This window comes from Heterocephalus glaber, unplaced genomic scaffold (assembly GCF_053883595.1).
Source record: "Heterocephalus glaber isolate CG9 unplaced genomic scaffold, H.glaber_assembly_v1.0 deba00001504, whole genome shotgun sequence".
Taxonomy (NCBI): domain Eukaryota; kingdom Metazoa; phylum Chordata; class Mammalia; order Rodentia; family Bathyergidae; genus Heterocephalus; species Heterocephalus glaber.
The window spans coordinates 5,432,885-5,451,117 of NW_028258324.1; positions in this window are offsets into that span (position 1 = coordinate 5,432,885).

Consider the following 18,233-nt stretch of genomic DNA (forward strand, 5'->3'; position numbering starts at 1 on the left):
AGCGGTAGGGATGGTGGCCCAAAAGCCCTTTCCTGTGGGCTGGGAGCAGTGGGAGGGATGGTGGCTGGGAAGCCCCTTCCTTTGGACCAGGAGCAGTGGGATGGTGGCTCAGAAGCCCCTACCTCTGGGCCGGGAGTGGTGGGAAGGATGGTGGCCCAGAAGCCTTTTCCTCTGGGCCAGGAGCAGCCGGACTGAAGGTGGCACAAAAGCCTTTTCCTCTGGGCCGGGAGCAGCAGGACTCAGTACCATGGTCTGGTGGTCTGGTGTCCTCTGCATCTTTGTAATGTGGAACCAGGTGGCTGCCTGTTTGCAGCGGGTTGATTTGGCGTCTTCCGCACCACCTGGGATCTCAGTAGGTCAAGTGGGATCTCTTCTTACTGAAAAGCTTCTGCACAACAAGAGAAACCACCAGCAGTGTGAAGAGGCAACCCACAATGTGGAAAAACATTTTCACCGGCTGTCCCTCAGACAAAGGTCTACTGTCTCGAATCTATAAAGAACTTAAAAAGATGAGACCTCCCAAATTTAAAGACCCAATCCAAAAATGGGCATCTGAAATGAACAGACATTTCTCAGATAAAGAAGTAGAAATATCAAATAAACACATGAAAAAATTTTCAACATCATTGGTCATTCGAGAGATGCAAATGAAAACAGCACTGAGATTTCACCTCACCTCAGAAAGAATGGCTGCTATCATGAAATCAACCAATAACAAATGCTGGTGGGGCTGTTGGGAAAGAGGAACACTGCTCCACTGCTGGTGGGTGTAGACTGGTGCAAGCACTGTGGAAATCAGTATGGAGATACCTCAAAGAACTAGGACTGGAAATCCCATTTGACCCAGCTATTCCCCTGCTGGGTATCTTCCCCAAAGAATTAAAAGAATCATACCACAGTGATATATGTGCACTCATGTTTATAGCGGCACAGTTTGTAATAGCTAAAACTTGGAAGCAGCCCAATTGCCCATCAGTTGGAGACTGAATAAAGAAATTGTGTGTTTTAAAAAAATAAAATGGAGTACTACTCAGCCATAAAAAATGAGAAATTAAAGACATTTATTGCTAAATAGATGCACATTGAAGTGATACTCTTAAGTGAAATAAACAGGACACACATGTGTAAATACCAAATAGTTTCTTTGGTGTGAGAAACTGAAAGTGTAAATAAGGACTAAAAGGTATAATAGATAATGTGAAATAGGAAGAAAAGGGGCAAAGGGGAAGGGGAAGTGGGAGGGGTAGGGGAAAGGAAAGAGGGGAATGGAATTAATATGAGAAAATGAAAAAATGGAAACAAAGTCTTTGTAAATAGGGCAGATGGAGGGGTTGAGGGAGAGTAGGGGAAGGGGGATAAAATAAGAACCAAGAGAGTATGTAAAGGTGCAAATTTCCAATGATGAATGTCATTATATTGTACATGTAAAATGTAACAATAAAAGGATATACAGGTAAAAAAATAAAACACACCATTTACATTAGTACTCCCACAAGATGAAATACACTGATATGAATTGAACAAAATATGTAAAAGATTTATATGAGAAAAAAGGCAAAACATTGGGTTTTCCCTTTTTTTAAGTACATGTTCACAGCCATAATGATTACATTAAAAATGGGAAATTGGTACATGTACATAACATCTTAATTCTTTTTTTATCCTCTTCCCCTCTTCTTCCCTCCCCCCAATCTCCTGATTCCTTTCGTTTTTGCAAAAGATCTATACCACTATTTCCTATTAGCTATATTTTATTTTGCTCTTTATTTATATTTTGGGGTTCTCATATAAGAGAAAATGTGGTATTTAAGCTTGTGTGTCTTATTTCACTTAACATTATGGTCTCAAGGTACATCCATTTTCCTACAAATGACTTAAGTTTATCTTTCTTTATGGCTAAGTAGTACCCCCTATGTATAAATACTACCTTTTCATTATCCATTCATCTGTTGATGAAAATATAGGCTGCTTTAAAGATTTAAATGGCTACTATGAATTGTACTGCTATAAACATGAGTATGCATATATCACTATAATATGATGTCTTTAACTATTTTGGGAGGATACCTAAAAGGGGAATAGCTGGGTTGAATGGAATTTCTATTTTCAGTTTTTTGAGAAATCTCCATATTGATTTCCATAGTGGCTGTACTAGTTTAAATACCTACCAACAATGTAGAATTGTTCCTTTTAATCTGCAGCCTCTCCAGTATTTTTTACTATTTGATTTCTTTTTTTAAAATTAATTTTATTGGTGCAATTTAGGTGTACAATATAATGACATTCATCATTGGAAATTTGTACATTTACATAATCTCTCTTAGTTCTTATTTTTACCCTTTCCCCTGCCCTCCCTTCAACCCCTCCATCCCTCCATATTTACAAAGACTTTGTTTCCATTTTTTCATTTTCTCATATTAATTCCACTCCCCTCTTTCCTTTCCCCTACCCCTCCCACTTCCCCTTCCCCTTTGCCCCTTTTCTTCCTATTTCACATTATCTATTATACCTTTTAGTCCTTATTTACACTTTCAGTTTCTTACACCAAAGAAACTATTTGGTATTTATACATGTGTGTCCTACTATTTGATTTCTTAATGACAGCCATTCTTTCTGGGATAAGATAGAATCTCTGTGTTGCTTTACTTTGCATTTATGTAATGGCCAGAGATGTTGAACATTTTTATATATTTATTGGCCATTTGTTCTTTTTCTGAGAAGTGTCTATTCATTTCAGTTGCCCTAGTGTCCAATTTTTTGAGTAAAAGACAAATCTTTAATATCAAACTAAACTAAATAAATGGAGATATATTCTATGTTCATTGATAGAAAGATACAATAGTGTCAAGCTTTCTGTTTTTTCCATTCAATCTAGAGATTTGATGCAATCTCAATCAAAATTCCAGGAAACTATTTTGTGGATATTGAGAATAGGACCATTAGTGATGACTCATTTTTTCTTCCTAATTTTGGTAATTTGTCTCTTTTCTCTTATTTTCTTGGTAATTGTAGCTAAGAACTTGCCTATTGTTTTCTTTTTTCCAAAGAGTCAAATTTTGATTCTATATTTTGTTTGTTTGTTGTGTATTCTACTGAATCCTTACTATTTTCTTCCTTCGGCTTGCTTTCGGTTTAGCATCTTTTTTCTAGTTTCTTATGTTGGAAACTTAAGTTGTGTATTTTAAACCTTTCTTCTTTTCTGATATGAGTGTTTGATCTTCTAAACACTGTCTTAGCTACATCCCATACATTTTATCAGTGTGTTTTCTTTGTCATTCTGTTAAAAATATTTTAAGGGCAGGGGATTTAGCTCAGTGGTTCTGATGCCTGCCTCGCAAGCGCAAGGTCCTGAGTTTGATCCCTGGTACCAAAAAAAAAAAAAAAAGAAAGAAAGAAAAAAATATTTTAAAACTTCCTTTGTATTTCTTCTTTGAGTCATGTATTATTTAGATATGTATCTTTAACTTCACTAATTTAGTTCTGTTGTGGTCAGAAAACATAATTATGATTTCAATCTTTTAAAATTTACTTAGAATAGTTTTGTGGCCCAGCATATGGTCAATCCAGGAAATGTTCCAAGTGTATTTGAAAAGATTATGTATTCTGCATGAAAAAATGTTCAACGTCACTGGTCATTCGAGAGATGCAAATGAAAACAACGCTGAGATTCCACTTCACTCCAGAAAGAATGGCTGCTATCATGAAATCAACCAATAACAAATGCTGGCCTGGCTGTGGGGAAAGAGGAACCCTGCTCCACTGCTGGTGGGACTGTAGACTGGTCCAAGCACTGTGGAAATCAGTATGGAGATACCTCAAAGAACTAGGACTGGAAATCCCATTTGACCCCGCTATTCCACTGCTGGGGATCTTCCCCAAAGAATTAAAAGAATCATACCACAGTGATTTATGTGCACCCATGTTCATAGCAACGCAGTTTGTAATAGCTAAAACTTGGAAACAGCCCAAATGCCCATCAACTGGAGACTGGATAAAGAAAATGTGGGGTTTTTTTATAAAATGGAGTACTACTCAGCCATAAAAAATGAGAAATTAGAGACATTTATAGCTAAGTGGATGCACATGGAGGCAATACTCTTAAGTGAAATAAATAGGACACACATGTGTAAATACCGAATAGTTTCTCTGGTGTGAGAAACTGAAAGTGTAAATAAGGACTAAATGTAAAATAGGTCATGTGAAATAGGAAGAAAAGGGGCAAAGGGGAAGGAAGTGGGAGGGCTAAGGGAAAGGATAGAAGGGAATGGGATTAATATGAGAAAATGGAAAAATAGGAACAAAATTTTTGTAAATAGGGAGGGATGGAGGGGTTGAAGGGAGGGCTGGGCAAGGGTGAAAAACAAGAACCAAGAGAGACTATGTAAAGGTGCAAATTTCCAATGATGAATGTCATTATATTATATACCTAAAATGTACCAATGATTAGAATGAATAATTGATAATGTAAAATAGGAATAAAAGGTCCAAAGGGGTAGGCGTAGTGGGAGGCACAGGGGAAAGGAAAGAAGGGAAAGGAAAAAATGCTGAGAAATGGAAAAAATGGAAATAAAGTCTTTGTAAATAGGGAAGGGTGGAGGGCATGAAGGGAGAGCTAGGAATGGGGAAAAAATAAGAACCAAGATGCATTATGTAAAGGTACAATTCCCAATGAGAAATGTAATTGTGTTGTATACCTACAATGTACCAATAAAAGAATTTAATACAAAAAAAATACAAGTGAAAAATCTAGAAGAAAAAAAAAAAGAGTATGTATTCTGTATTTCTGGCTGATGTTCTATAAATGCAGTCAGATAAATTTTTTCAAGTTTAGCCCTCTATAATCAAAAACTTCTGTCTAGTTTTTCTATTATTTAAGAGGGAATGTTAAAACCTTTATTATTGTTGAGTTTTCTGTTTCCTCTTTTAATTTTGCCCATTTTTACTTCATGTGTTTTGGGCCCTTTTGCTACTCTGTGTGTGTGTGTGTGTGTGTGTGTGTGTGTGTGTGTGTGTGTGTGTTACTGGGATAGAATCTAGTGCCCCTGCATTGAGCTACATCCTCAGCCCTTTTTAATTTTTTATTTTGAGATAGAGTCTCACTAAGTCACTCAGTTGCCCAGGCTGGGCTAGAATTTGCAATCCTCCTGCCTCAGCCTCCCAGAGTACTGGAATCACAGGCATGCACTACAATGCCTTTCTCCTTTTGCTACATTTATAGTTGTTATAATTTCTGGTTTTGATCACTTTGTCATTGTGAAAAATTGATTTTGTCTCACGTATTATTTCTTTCTTGAAGTCTATTTTGTCTGATAGAGTCATTCAGCTCTTTTTCTCTCTTTTTATTTCCAATTACTGTGTCTAAGATATGTATCTTATAAAAAGCATATGGTTGGACTTCAGCGGTTTCTTTTTACATTTCTTTTTTTTTTTTTTTTGGTAGCGGGGATTGAACTCCGGTCCTTGCGCTTGCGCAGCAGGCGGCAGAACCACTGAGCTAAGTCCCTGGCCCCTCTTTACATTTCAATCTAACAATCTCTATTCTTTGAGTGTGATGTTCACTCACTCACATGTAATGTAATTATTGATATGACTGGTTTATGTCCATCATTTTGCAAATTTCTATTTGTTGTTCTAGTTCTAGTTTTCTTTATTCTTTCATTATTATCTATTTTTGTATTAAATAATTTTTTGGTGTTGATATTTAACTATATTTTCAGTTATTTTCTTAGTGGTTGCTCAAATACAGAAACTAAATTATGCAAATCCTACAGTATCTGGCATTTTCAGATTGGCTTTTTTCGCTCAGCACTGTTTTCAACATTTTTCCATGCGTGTCCTATGTGTGTGTATGTACTTCCATAGCTCTTTTCTGCTCATCATTGAATAATGTTAAATTGCATGGACATCTCACAGTGTGTTTATTCATTCACCTGCTGATGTATGCCTCACAGTTTGAGCAATTACAAATAAAGCCATCACAAACATTGGGGTGTGAGTTTTGTCTGGATGCGTGTCTTCATTCACTTGGGTAAATATCAAGGAGCATGATTTCTGGATTATATGATAAATCTATTCCTTTAAAATAACCAAATTACCGCACTGGCCTCTGGGAGGGTTGCACTTTTTTCATCCCTCCAGTGATGAATGACAGTTCTTGTTGCTTTGTATCCTTCTGAGCATTTGTTGCTGCCTCCAGTGTTGTGGGTTTTAGTTGTTCTCATAGGTGTACAGTGGTATCTTGTTGTTTTAATTTGCAATTTCCTAATGACATATGATGCTGAGAATATTACATTTATTTGCTATCTGTATTCCTCTTCCTCTTCCTCCTCTTTGTCCTCCTTCTTTGATACCCGAGATTGAACTCAGGGCTTTCGCACTGAGGTACATTCCCAACCCTTTTTCATTATTTTAAATTTTGAGACAGAATCTAACTAAGTCACTAAGTTGCCTGGGCTGGGCTTGAACTTGTGATTCTCCTGCCTCAGCCTCCCCTTATGAACTGTTCAGATTTTTTTCACCCATTTTTAATTTGTAGCATTTGTTTTCTTATTGTTGGGTTTTAAGACTCTTTGGGTAAGAGTCTTTTACCAGATATATCTTTTAGAAATATTTTTTCTAATTTGTGGATTTTTTTCAATTTTCTGAACACAGCCAAAAAGTTTTTAATTTTAAAGAAGTATCATTTTTTCTTCATAGATCATAATTTAAAATATTTTATTGAAAAAATCATTTCCCAAACAAGGTCATCTAGATTCCTCCTATGTTACGAAGAGTCTTAGAGTCTGCCATTTTACATTTGGCTTTGGAATCCATTTTGAGTTGATGTTCGTGAGGGTGAAGGTGCCTATAATCATTTTTTTTTTTGCATGTGAGTGTCCATTTGTTCCAGCATCATTTGACAAGACGACTACTTCTCCATTTAATAGCTTTGCTCCTCTGTGACTGTATCTATGTGTGTCTATTTCTGGGCTCTCTATTCTGTTCCATTGATCTGTATGTGTATTCTTCCACCAGGATCACACTGTTTTGATTAATGTAGCTCTATAGTAAGTCTTTTTTTTAGTTCAAAATCCTTGTATTTTTTTCATTAGTACATGTTTGCAGTAATCCAGTTTACAATCATCTTGAGAAGTGGGTACACATACATGATACAGCTTGTTTCTTTTTTAAAATTCCCTTCCCCTTCTCTCCCGCCTTTCTCCCTCCTCCTCTAAATCCTCTTTCCCCATTTTCATTCTCATTGACATTATTAATCTTAGCTCATGTATATGACATCTTACTTCCCCTTTCCCTAGCCCTCACCCTTTACCCTTGGTCTCCTATAACTCTCTCCATTTGCAAAGGATCCATCTCCCTTGTCTCCTTTTATCCATCCTTTATTATGCTCTTTGTTCATACTTTGCCTTACTCAAATGGGAGATACCATACAGTATTTAAGCTTATGTGTCTGATTTATTTTATTAAAGATTATATTTTCCAAGTGCATCCATTTTCCTGCAAATGTCTCAAATCTGTCATTCTTTATACCTGAGTAGTATTCCATTATGTGTAGATAACACATTTTCTTTATCCACTTGTTTGTTGATGGATATACAGGCTGCTCCCAAGACTCAACTATTATGAATTGTGCTGCTATAAATATTTTTATGCATATATCACTGAAATATGATGTCTTTAGATCTTTGGGGAAGATACCTAGAAGTAGAATAGCTGGGTCATATGGAATTTCTAATTTTAATTCTCTAGGAAATCTCCATACTGATTTCCATAACAGTTGTACTAGTTTACAGTCCCACAAATAATGTAGGAGGGTTCCTTTTTCACCACAGCTATGCCAGCATTTGTTATATTTTTTACTTCTTTTTTTTTTTTTTTTGTACCAGGGTTTGAACTCTGGTCCTTGTGCTTGCAAGGCAAGCGGCAGAACCACTGAGCTAAATCCCTGGCCCTATATTTTGACTTCTTGATGACTGCCATTCTTTCTGCAGTAAGATGGAATCTTAGCATTGTTCTTGATGTTGGGTAGTGTCGGTCCTCTGGCTTTGTTCTTCTTCAGTATTATGTCGGCTGTTCTGGTTCTTTGACTTTCCACATAAACTTTAGAACCAGTTAGTTACTATCCACAAAATAATGTCTGTGGTTTTTATTGGGATTCCATTGAATCTGTATATAAAATTGGGAAGAATGGATAGTTTAACAATATTGAGTGTTCCTATACAGGAAAGTGGAATTTCTATTCTAAACCTCTTTTCAGTACTAGGGATTGAATCTAGGGCCACTATACTACCACTGAGTTATATCCCTAGCCCCCTCCCCTTTATTTTTTTATTTTGAGACAGAGTGGCCTGGAACTTGTGATCTTCCTGCCTCAGTCTCCCAAGTAGCTGAGATTACAGATGTGTGACACTACATACAGCTTCTTTGATTTCTTTCACCAGAGCTTTGTTATGTTCCTCACGTAGATCTTGTATATATTTTGTTAGATTTATACTGAAGTATTTCTCTCCTTTTTGAAGGTGCTAACATAAATGATATTTTAAAAAATATTTATCTTGCATAACTGAAACTATACCCACTAAGTTATTGTGTTTTTAATTTCAAATTCTAATTATTCATTGGTGGTATACAGAAAAATAATAGAATTTTGTACATTAATCTTTTATCCTGAAATTTGCTATAATAATTTGTTCTATGGAAATTTCTATTTTATTGTCATTTTGTATAACTCCAATTCAATTTCATATTCTACCTTTTGGCTAAACTAGCAATCTAATGAATTCCTGACAAACTCAATTGCTGCTGTTTACATCTCCAGTCACTTAAGGGTTTCTTCCCTCCCCTTTCTTCTCCCCAGGGAGGCATCGAAGTTCAAGGGGCTAAAGCAGTGTTCTCATAGGTGTCTGGTTGCAGGTAGCTCAGCCATGTTGACATTGGCTGCTGATATCTATGTAGCTAAGTCTTGAGTCCCAAAACAACAACAACAATGACAATATCAAAAATATTTCTGCTCCTGGGGAAAATGGGAAATGTTTAGATGCCTCTTGTATTACTCTAGGGCCAAGAGAAATTGGAGAGGGTAGCAGGCCTTCTCTGCTGAGGCTACCATGTTGCCAATTCTACAGGGTTGCTGCCACCGCTTGCTGGCTAAACATGGATAAGGGTGGTAGGATCTTCCTTTCTTTTCTTTGTTTTATTTTTTGTTCTTTTTTTTGTTTTATTAGTTCATTATTGTGCATGTTTGCAATTCATCCAACTTACAATCATCTTGGGGGGTGGTTACATGTAAATACCACATCTTGTTATTTTTATAAGCCTCTCCTTTCCCCTCCCCTTCACTCTCTCTTCCTCCATTTCCCAATCCCATTTTTTACTCTTGTTGATATTATTAATCTTAGCTCATGTTATAGCATATAATGTTTACATTAATGGAGATTATTAGGTTCCTGTACATGGTATATCTTTATTCTACTTATTTCCTCTTCTCTGCCTCCTCATACTTCAGTTTTTCCCTTGGACCACTTTCTGGTTCCATATGAATGTTAGGACTTTTTCCTAGATCTGCAAAATATGCTGTTGGCAGTTTGATTGGGACTGTTTTGAATCTGTATACAATATATGCTTATTTTGGGTTGTTAAGCATATTTATATCTTCTTGGGTTAGTTTCACTAGTTTGTATGTGTCTAGGACTCTGTCCATTGCTTCAAAATTTGCTAATTTGTTGGAATATAATTTTTCAAACTAGTTGCTAACTATCTTCTGGACTCGCACGGTGTCTGCTGTGATTTCACCTTTTTTATTTCTAATTGCACTGATGTGAGTTTTTTCTTGTTTTCTCTTTGTAAGTCTGGCTAGGGGCTTATCCATTTTATTTACTCTTTGAAAGAACCAGCTCTTCAATCATTTAAAAAAAAATTTTTTTTTAAGCCTCAATTTCATTGATTTCCACTCTCATCTTTATAATTTCCCTCCTTACTTTCAGTTTGGGGCTGGCTTGTTGTTGTTTCTCAAGTATCTTAAGATTCCTTATAAGGTTGTCTATTTGCACTTTTTCTGTTTTCCTAATGTGAGCATTGATTGCAATGAGTTTTTCTCTTAGAACTGCTTTCATATGTCCCAGAGGTTTTGATGAGTTGTATTGTCATTGTCATTAACTTTCAGAAATTTTAAAACTTCTTCTTTGATTTCTTCTGTGACCCATTGGTTATTTGGGAGTATATTGTTAATATTCCAGGAGGTTTTGTCTTTTCTAAACTTTATTCTGTCACTTATTTCTATTTTCATTATACAGTAGTCTGATAGTATGCATGGGGTAATGTCTATGCTTTTATATTTACTTAGGCAGGCCTATTACTAGTATGTGATTTATTTTGGAAAAAGTACCATGTTCTGCTGAAAAGAATGTATTCTGTTACAGAAGGGTGGAATACTCTGCTTATATCCATTAAGTCCACATGTTCCAAGGTGTGTTTCAGTTCTGAAATTTTTCATTTTTTTTTTGTTTAGTTGATCTGTTTCTTTGCAAAAGTGGGATGTTAAAATCTCATACTATGATGTGTTAGTGTTTATTTGCTCTTTTAATTTCAGCAGTTTTTGTTTTATGAAGATATGTGCTCCAGTATTTGGTGCATATAAGTTTAATCAATATAATTTTTTCTTGTTAGATTGTTCCCTTCACTAATATGTAGTGACCTTCTTTGTCACTCCTAATCAGTTTTAGCTTCAAGTTTACCATGTCTGCTATTAGAATAACTTCCTCTGCTTGTTTTCAGGGTTCTGGTGCTTGAAATGTTGTTTTCTAACCTTTAATTTTTAGTCTATGAGTATCTTTTGGGATTAGATTAATTTCTCGAATCCCACAGAGTGTTGGATTCTGGTTTTTTTTCATTCATTAATTTTATTGGTAAATTTTAGGTATACAATATGCTGACATTCATTATTGGGAATTTGTACCTTTACATAATTCATCTTGGTTCTTATTTTTTTCCCCATTCCCCTGCCCTCCTTTCAACCCCTTGGATTCTGTATTTTGATCCAGTCTGCAGGTCAGTATCTTGGGGATTTAGCTCAGTGGTTCTGCTGCCTGCCTTGTGAGCACAAGGTCCTGAGTTCTATCCCCAGTACCAAAATAAAAAAATATAAAATAATTGGAGAGTTGAGTCTGTTAACATTGAGAAATATTACTAAGATGTGTTGGGTATTTACTATCATTTACTTTTTAATCTGTTGATGTATCCTTTGTTTTTCTTTTCCTAATGTTTTATGTTGCTGTTTATCCATTGACCTCACTAGTTTCTTCTATGTTTTTAGCAGTGTCCAATTCATTATTTCTGTTGAGAATATTCTTAAGTATTTTCTCTAGAGCTGGTTTAACACTCATATCTTCTGAGCTAGTCTTTTTCAAGGAGATAGCTTATTTCTCCATTTATTTTGAAGGATAGCTTTGCTTGGTAAGTTAATCTTAGTTGGAAGTTATTTGCTCTTAGAGCTCGAAATACTTCACGCCAAACTTTTCTGGCCTTTAGGGTTTGTGCTCAGAAGTCTGCTGTGATTCTAATTGGTCCACCTTTATATGTGATTTTTCTCCCCCTCTGGCTGCCTTTTTAAAATTCTGGGGTTTTTTCTGGATATCTAGTAATTTAATAAGGATATGCCTTGGTGAGCTTCTCCTTTCTTCATGATTGTTTGGTACTCTATGAACATTGCTTACTTGTATTTTAATCTCTTTTCTTATATTTGAAAATTTTTCTTCAATAATTTCTGTAAGTATGTTAGTGAATTCATCTGTGTAATCTTCTGGTTTTTTCTCTAACTCCAATTAGCCTTAGATTGATCTTATTGTCATCTAGTAGCTGCTGGCTAGTCTTCTCTTGTTCTCTCATTTTCTTTTTGGGTTCTTTGAGCTCTTATAGTAATTCACTATTTTCCCCTCAATATTGCGTACTCTGTCCTTACATTGATCATTTCTGCCATGCATGAATTCTATCTATAATGCTTTTTATTTCCAGTATTTCTGTCTGACATGTTTTGAGAATTCCATATCCTTGTTGAAACTGACATTAAAATTTTGAAACATTTTGGTTAGCTTGTCTAGTTTTTGCTTTTTTTTTTTTAACCTATTTTCCCAAAATTCACTGTGGGCATATTGAGTGAAATTGCTGTGGACTTTTGCTTCATTTCTTTTTTGTACTTGTCTATTTTTCATTAGATTTTTGTCAGCAGGTATTTTTTTTCTTCTCTCTCTGTGACCCCTTGCTCTACCTTGGGAGAGTGAGGTTGAGGTTCAGAGGTCTGTCTTATATTTCCTTACTTCTCCCTTTTCCTACATGTGTTTGTGTTTATTTTGTTATATATCTATATACCTATATATCTATATGAATTATATGCCCTCTCATTTTGCCGCTTCTTTTTTTGGTGGGGTTACAAGAGAAGTGAGGAGGGTTTGTGGCTTATATGGAGATTTTTAGCAGGATGCTGCCTCCCCATGAATAATTTTCAGCCTTGTATGTCCAGGGCTAGCATTTACTCCTTCTGTTATTTACTTTAAGTGATTTTGACTCTGTCTCTATGTTTTGCCAAAACAATTACTTCTGTTTATACCAGCATCTACACATTTAATCTTACAACACTTCTATATGATAGTCCTTGAAGTAACTGTTACTTCTTTTGCCTATTCTCTGTGCACACTGTGACAGTTTATTATTTGTGGTTGCTCTGTAATGAGGTAGATGAGGTGGTGTGGGGAGCATGGGAGATGATTGGATGAGGAGTGTTAGACACTAAGAGGGAGATTTTGAAGTAGGAAATAGTAGTAAATGAGAATAAAAGGTTGACATGGGGTCTGATTTTATTGGAGTACTTTTAGTTGAGTTGAAAGTTTAGTACTGAGAATTTTCAGAGAATATTTTGTTGGGGCAAGGGCAAGATATGGGAGAAAGGGGGTTTACTTTGTGATTGAGGAAATTCACGTGGTTGTCAGAACTTGCTGATAGGGAGGACAATAAGCTAGATAAGATATGGAAGAGCCAAAGGCTTATGTTGAAGAGGATCGAGCAATAATACTAGTAAACATAGGAGTGACTACGAGGAAGCTAAATATGGGGAATTACAAAATTTGGGAGGAGAAGTTTACATGTTTTGATAAAGAATAAAGAGATATGTTACTAGTATTGTCTCAGGGGCTTGAGGTGAAGAAACTAGATAGAGAACTGAGATGAGGGAGAGAAGCTAGACACCTATTAAATCAGACTCAATGAAAGAACAAATACACAAAAGTAATCACCCAAGAAACATAGGAAATCATAAAAGATCATAACATTTCTAAATAAATCAAGAAACATACAAAATTTAAATCAATAAGATGTCCAATTGGAACACAGATTAAATATTCCAATGAGACATTGCGCATGTGATTCCCAAGTAGCTTCTTTGCCTGAGAGTCTGAGTGCTCACCCCAATAACTCCTCTGATCCCTCCATTGCAATACTGAAGTTAACTCAGAATCAGGACTTCTTTCTTTCAGGTTGCAGTTCTTATAGAGTCTGATCCAGACTGAGTTTTCAGGTTAGAAACTCTTGCTGTTCCTCTCCCTGTGATGGAGGATTCGGAGGACAGGTTCACTGGCACTAAATTGTCCACTGAGTAAGGATTATTCCTATGTAATCTAATCAGCTACAACAATAACAGGCTAATCCATTGCAGTGGTATCTATCAGGGCTAGTTGAGAAATAACATACCATGAGAACTTGTTTTGGGTTTCTCTTTTGCCTAGAGAAGAAATCCATGGTTATAGCGTAAGCATCTTAACAACCCAAGTCTTAACCCATAGTTAATGTGCATTAAATGCTATGCCCCTGTCCCTTCTAATGGTGAAAACCAGCATTTAATAGAATCAGTTATCTAAAGCCCAGGGGGTTGGGGACTGGGTAATGTCAGAGAGGGGAGGAGAAGAGAAAAAATAGAAAAGAATTAAAAAAAAAAAAAGTCTTCTACTCTGCAGTATGGGAAGGAGGAAATATATACTACACTTGATCTTAGTCAAAATGCCAAGAAGTGATTGGGAAGGAGGAAATAGGAAAGAGGCCAAAGGATCCTAATGATTGTAAGGTGTGTTATATATTTAGAAGGAAACAACAGGGAAAACCGGGTACAAAATTGGCAGTGAGAAATGGGGATAGGAAAAGATTCTATGACTGATATAAATATTAGAGAAAATTTTAAAGGGAGACAAATGAAAAGGAAGAGAGGAAAGAAAAGATAAATTGAGAAAGAATAAGATACAGGAGAAAGAAGTCAGGCAAAGAGTAAAAGTACATAAAAAATGGATAAAAGTAGGGCCAGGAATTTAGCTCAGTCATGCCGCCGCCTGCCTTGAAAGTGAAAGGTCCCCAGTTCGATCCCCAGTACCAAAAAAAAAAAAAAAGTGGATAAAGGTAGGAGGAATTTAAAGGACAAGAGAAATTACCTAACCCTCTATAAACTATATTGGTATAAAAAATGGCAAGAGGAATAGAAGCACACATACACAGACACAATCATAAAAGAAAAAAGGGTAAAATAATGGAATAAAAGTGTGAGGGAGATGAACAGAAGGAGGAAAACAGCAAAGAAAAAAATGTAAAGTAAAATAAAAAGTGAAAAAATACTACAATCAAATAAAGAATAATAAAAGAAAGTTTTCTAATGTTTTGGATGTGTTGTTCTTTTCTTCAGCCTATGGTTAAGGGGTGGAGGTCAAGCCAGGATGTGTTTCTTATTTTTTTGGTACCGAGGATCGAACTTGGGTTCTTGCACTTGTGCAGCAGGCAGTGAAACCACTGAGCTAAATCCCTGGCCCAAGCCAGGATGTGTTTCTATTCAAACTGGAAGTCTAAGGTGGCAGTCTGCCCCCACAATGGTCTGCTTACAGTGAGAACATGGTGCCAATGTGAGCTTCCAAACCTATTTAACTCAGGCTGAGCCTGACCTCTGACCACAGGAGCCTGGTTTGTGCTCAGCAGCCCCTGCCTTCAGAGGGATTCCTCTCAGCCTGCTCTCCTACTGCCAGCAATCTCCTGTGATTGTCTTTCCTTCATCCATTCTGAGAACTTGGCAGTGTGAAGGGGCCAAGGGGCTATTCTGGGACCCAGGTTCAAACTCCCAGCCCTTCCATACAATGTGTCCTTGTCAGCTCTTGCTCTAAGACTGTGGCCTTGGGTGCTTTTATCAAGGTCATGCAACTGTGAATGACTGTGGGAGGTCACTCCAGAAGCAATATCTTGTGTTCCCCCTACTGGCTCCAACTGCAGAAGGCTCTCGGTTCCAATGTAGTTCTCTGGTTATCTGTGAGCAAAAAGTTGTTAGTTTCACTTTGCCTCCCATCTTGTGGCTAGCCATGGGTGGCAGGCACTGCATGGTCTCTCCTCCAGGGTGTGATGTATTTCTTCTGTATCACTTAATCCTATTTTCTTCTCTTCTGTCAGTTACCTTGTGGTTCCCACGTACCCTTCACTCACTTCAATTCCTCTCCAAGCTATTGTTTTCCAGACTCTATACACTTTGTCCTTCCTGGACAAGTTGAATTGCTGGCACTCACTGCTTCTCCATTTTTGGCAGGGTCTTTGTTTCTCTTCTGGTTTCCACCTAAGAAGAAAGCACTAGTATCCTTGCTCTTAGCTTCCCTGCACAGTGTGGAGATTGTCATCACCACCTCCAGCTGAGATTTTTGAAACCCCCAAACCTGGTGTTGTTGTTTCTGAAAAAGCATGGCCCTTAATCAAAACCCTTGACTTAGAAGATTTTGTCTCTATGATGGTTTCACAAGTCTATTTTGGAAGTTGGAAGCCAATATTTGATATTTTATTTTTATATCTCTAGTATAAAATTTATTTTCCTTACATTTTATAGGTGATTTAAAAAGATGACAATAGGTCTTTAATTTTATCTTATAATTTTCTTCTTTGAAATAGTTATGGTGATGGATTTTTTCAGGTTGAACAATCACTACTTTCCTCGCAAAGAATTTCTGTGGTCATTATATATTAAATATTTCTGGTTGCAGTTTACTTAGATTTGATTTGAGGAGTTTACCTGTATGTTTATTATTGATAATAGCCCTACATTTCCTTTCTCAAAGCACAGTTGACATCAATGCTAGGCCTACATCGTAGATAGTTGGGTAGCTTTGTGTTCTTTTTTTCTCTGGAATATCTTATAGTAAGGGTCTCTAACCAACCCCTGGGCCATGGAGCAGTACTCAGCCATAGCCTGTTAGGAACTGGGCCACACAACAGGTGAGCAGCTAACAAAGAAGTCTTCATTTTTTTTTTAACTTTTTTTTTTTTGGTACCGGGGATTGAACTCAGGAACTTGTGCTTGCGAGGCAGGTGGCAGAACCACTGAGCTATATCCCCAGCCCAAGGAAGTCTTCATTTGTATGTACAGCTGGCTCCCCGTCACTCATAACACCACCTGTGCTATGCCTCCTTCCAGATCACCTGTGGCATTAGATTCTCATAGGAGCACAAACTCTACTGTGAACTACACATGTGAGGGATCTAGGTTATGTGCCACTTTGAATCATCCAGAAACCATCCTTCCAACCCCATTCCATTCCATGGAAAAACTGTGTTCCACAAAACCAGTCTGGGTGCCAAAACATTAGGGACCACTGGCTTATAGTACATTTTATAGATCTTTTCCTGGTGCCAAAGACTGCCCATTGCCTTCAATACCCATTTAACTCTTTAAATGTATATGTGTATGTTTTAGCATCTGCATGTGTGCGTGTGTTGTTTTTCAAAAATGCCATTATATCAGGGCTTTCTCACAGCTGCAGTCACCAGCCCCCTGAAGGAGGCAGTTAGGAAAGTAGTTAAGAGACCTGGTTCTGGAACCAGATACTTGCTTTGGAGCCTTGATTGCTGAGTCCTTTTCCCCTCTGAGCATTTCTTTGGTTAGCTTCCTCCTTTCTGCCTTATCCTATGCCCTTCTCTTGTGCTCATTTTCCCAGAGTAATGGTCTTTTTTCCACCAAAGGCCTTTCTTCTCTCTTCATGACTGTGAGCTTTTCTGAGGGAAATTAATTCTTTATATTCATTTTACTTCTGTCTCATGAGAGATAATTAAATATATTTTTAAGCAGATAAAAGTTTCTCTCCTGCTTTACCTCTTTATATTATTTTAGTTTTAGCCTCCAGCTTCCCTTCCTTTCATTTCAGGTGTCTCCATTATAAACAACATATGGTTGGGATTTTTAGAAAACCCAAGGTAAGAGTCTGTTAATAGATGAATTTTACCCACATCTATTTAATATAGAAAAATTCCCATCTTTGGGCTTTCCATCCATCACCTTTCTTATTTTTTTCTTCATTTCATACTTGCACTGAAGTGATTGAATTTTCTTCTTTATGTTTTTCTCTAATGCATTAGCAGTGTGGCCACCCTGCTGTCTACCTGCCTGATCTCTATCCTCACTTTCACCTTACATAGGGTACCTTGATGTGAGGGACATTGGTCTGTTTCCCTACCTTCTTGTTCTCTTCTTTCAGCCATATGGAAATATTGTAATTCCTTTATCCTTGAGGTTAGATGCAGCTACCTGTCTAGCTGAGCCAAGAAAATGGGAGAGGGAAGTGGTGATGCAGTTTAATGGGAGATTGCTTAGCATGCTGGGTGCAATCCCCAGAACCTGGAAAAATGAGAGCAAATGGGGCTGCTCAAAGTGAAAGGCTAAAATTCTGGTGCACTTCTCTCCACCCTTGCCTTCCCCAGCTGGGATGAGCACAATCACAAGAGTTCAGAGCCACATGGAATGGTGTCTGAGTGGAGCAGCTGGGGATGCTGAGCAATCACATGGAGAGACTGTCTAGGTCTTAGCAGGCTTTGCATGAGTGAGAAATACACCTCAGTTAAACTGCGGAGACCTGTAAGTTTGTATCCCAGGAGAATCTGGCCTATTTTTTTTGCCCTTCCTCTTTTTATCTGAAATATAGACATGATGGCTGGAACTGTGGGTAAGATCTTGAGAGCACGAGGCCTAGGATCAGCTCCCACAGTGCAATGTGGACTCAGGGCAGGCGAGCAGCTGTGGTGCTGCGGACTTCCCATTGCTCAGCTTCACTGTGGGAGAAGAAAACAAGCTTCTGTTCTGGTTCACCATCTTTTCTCAGGTTTCTGTTTCCAGCAGCCCAATATAATTCTTCACTATGATGGAAGTTATTGAGGCAATCTTTGTCCTTCTGGTATTTATGTCAAAA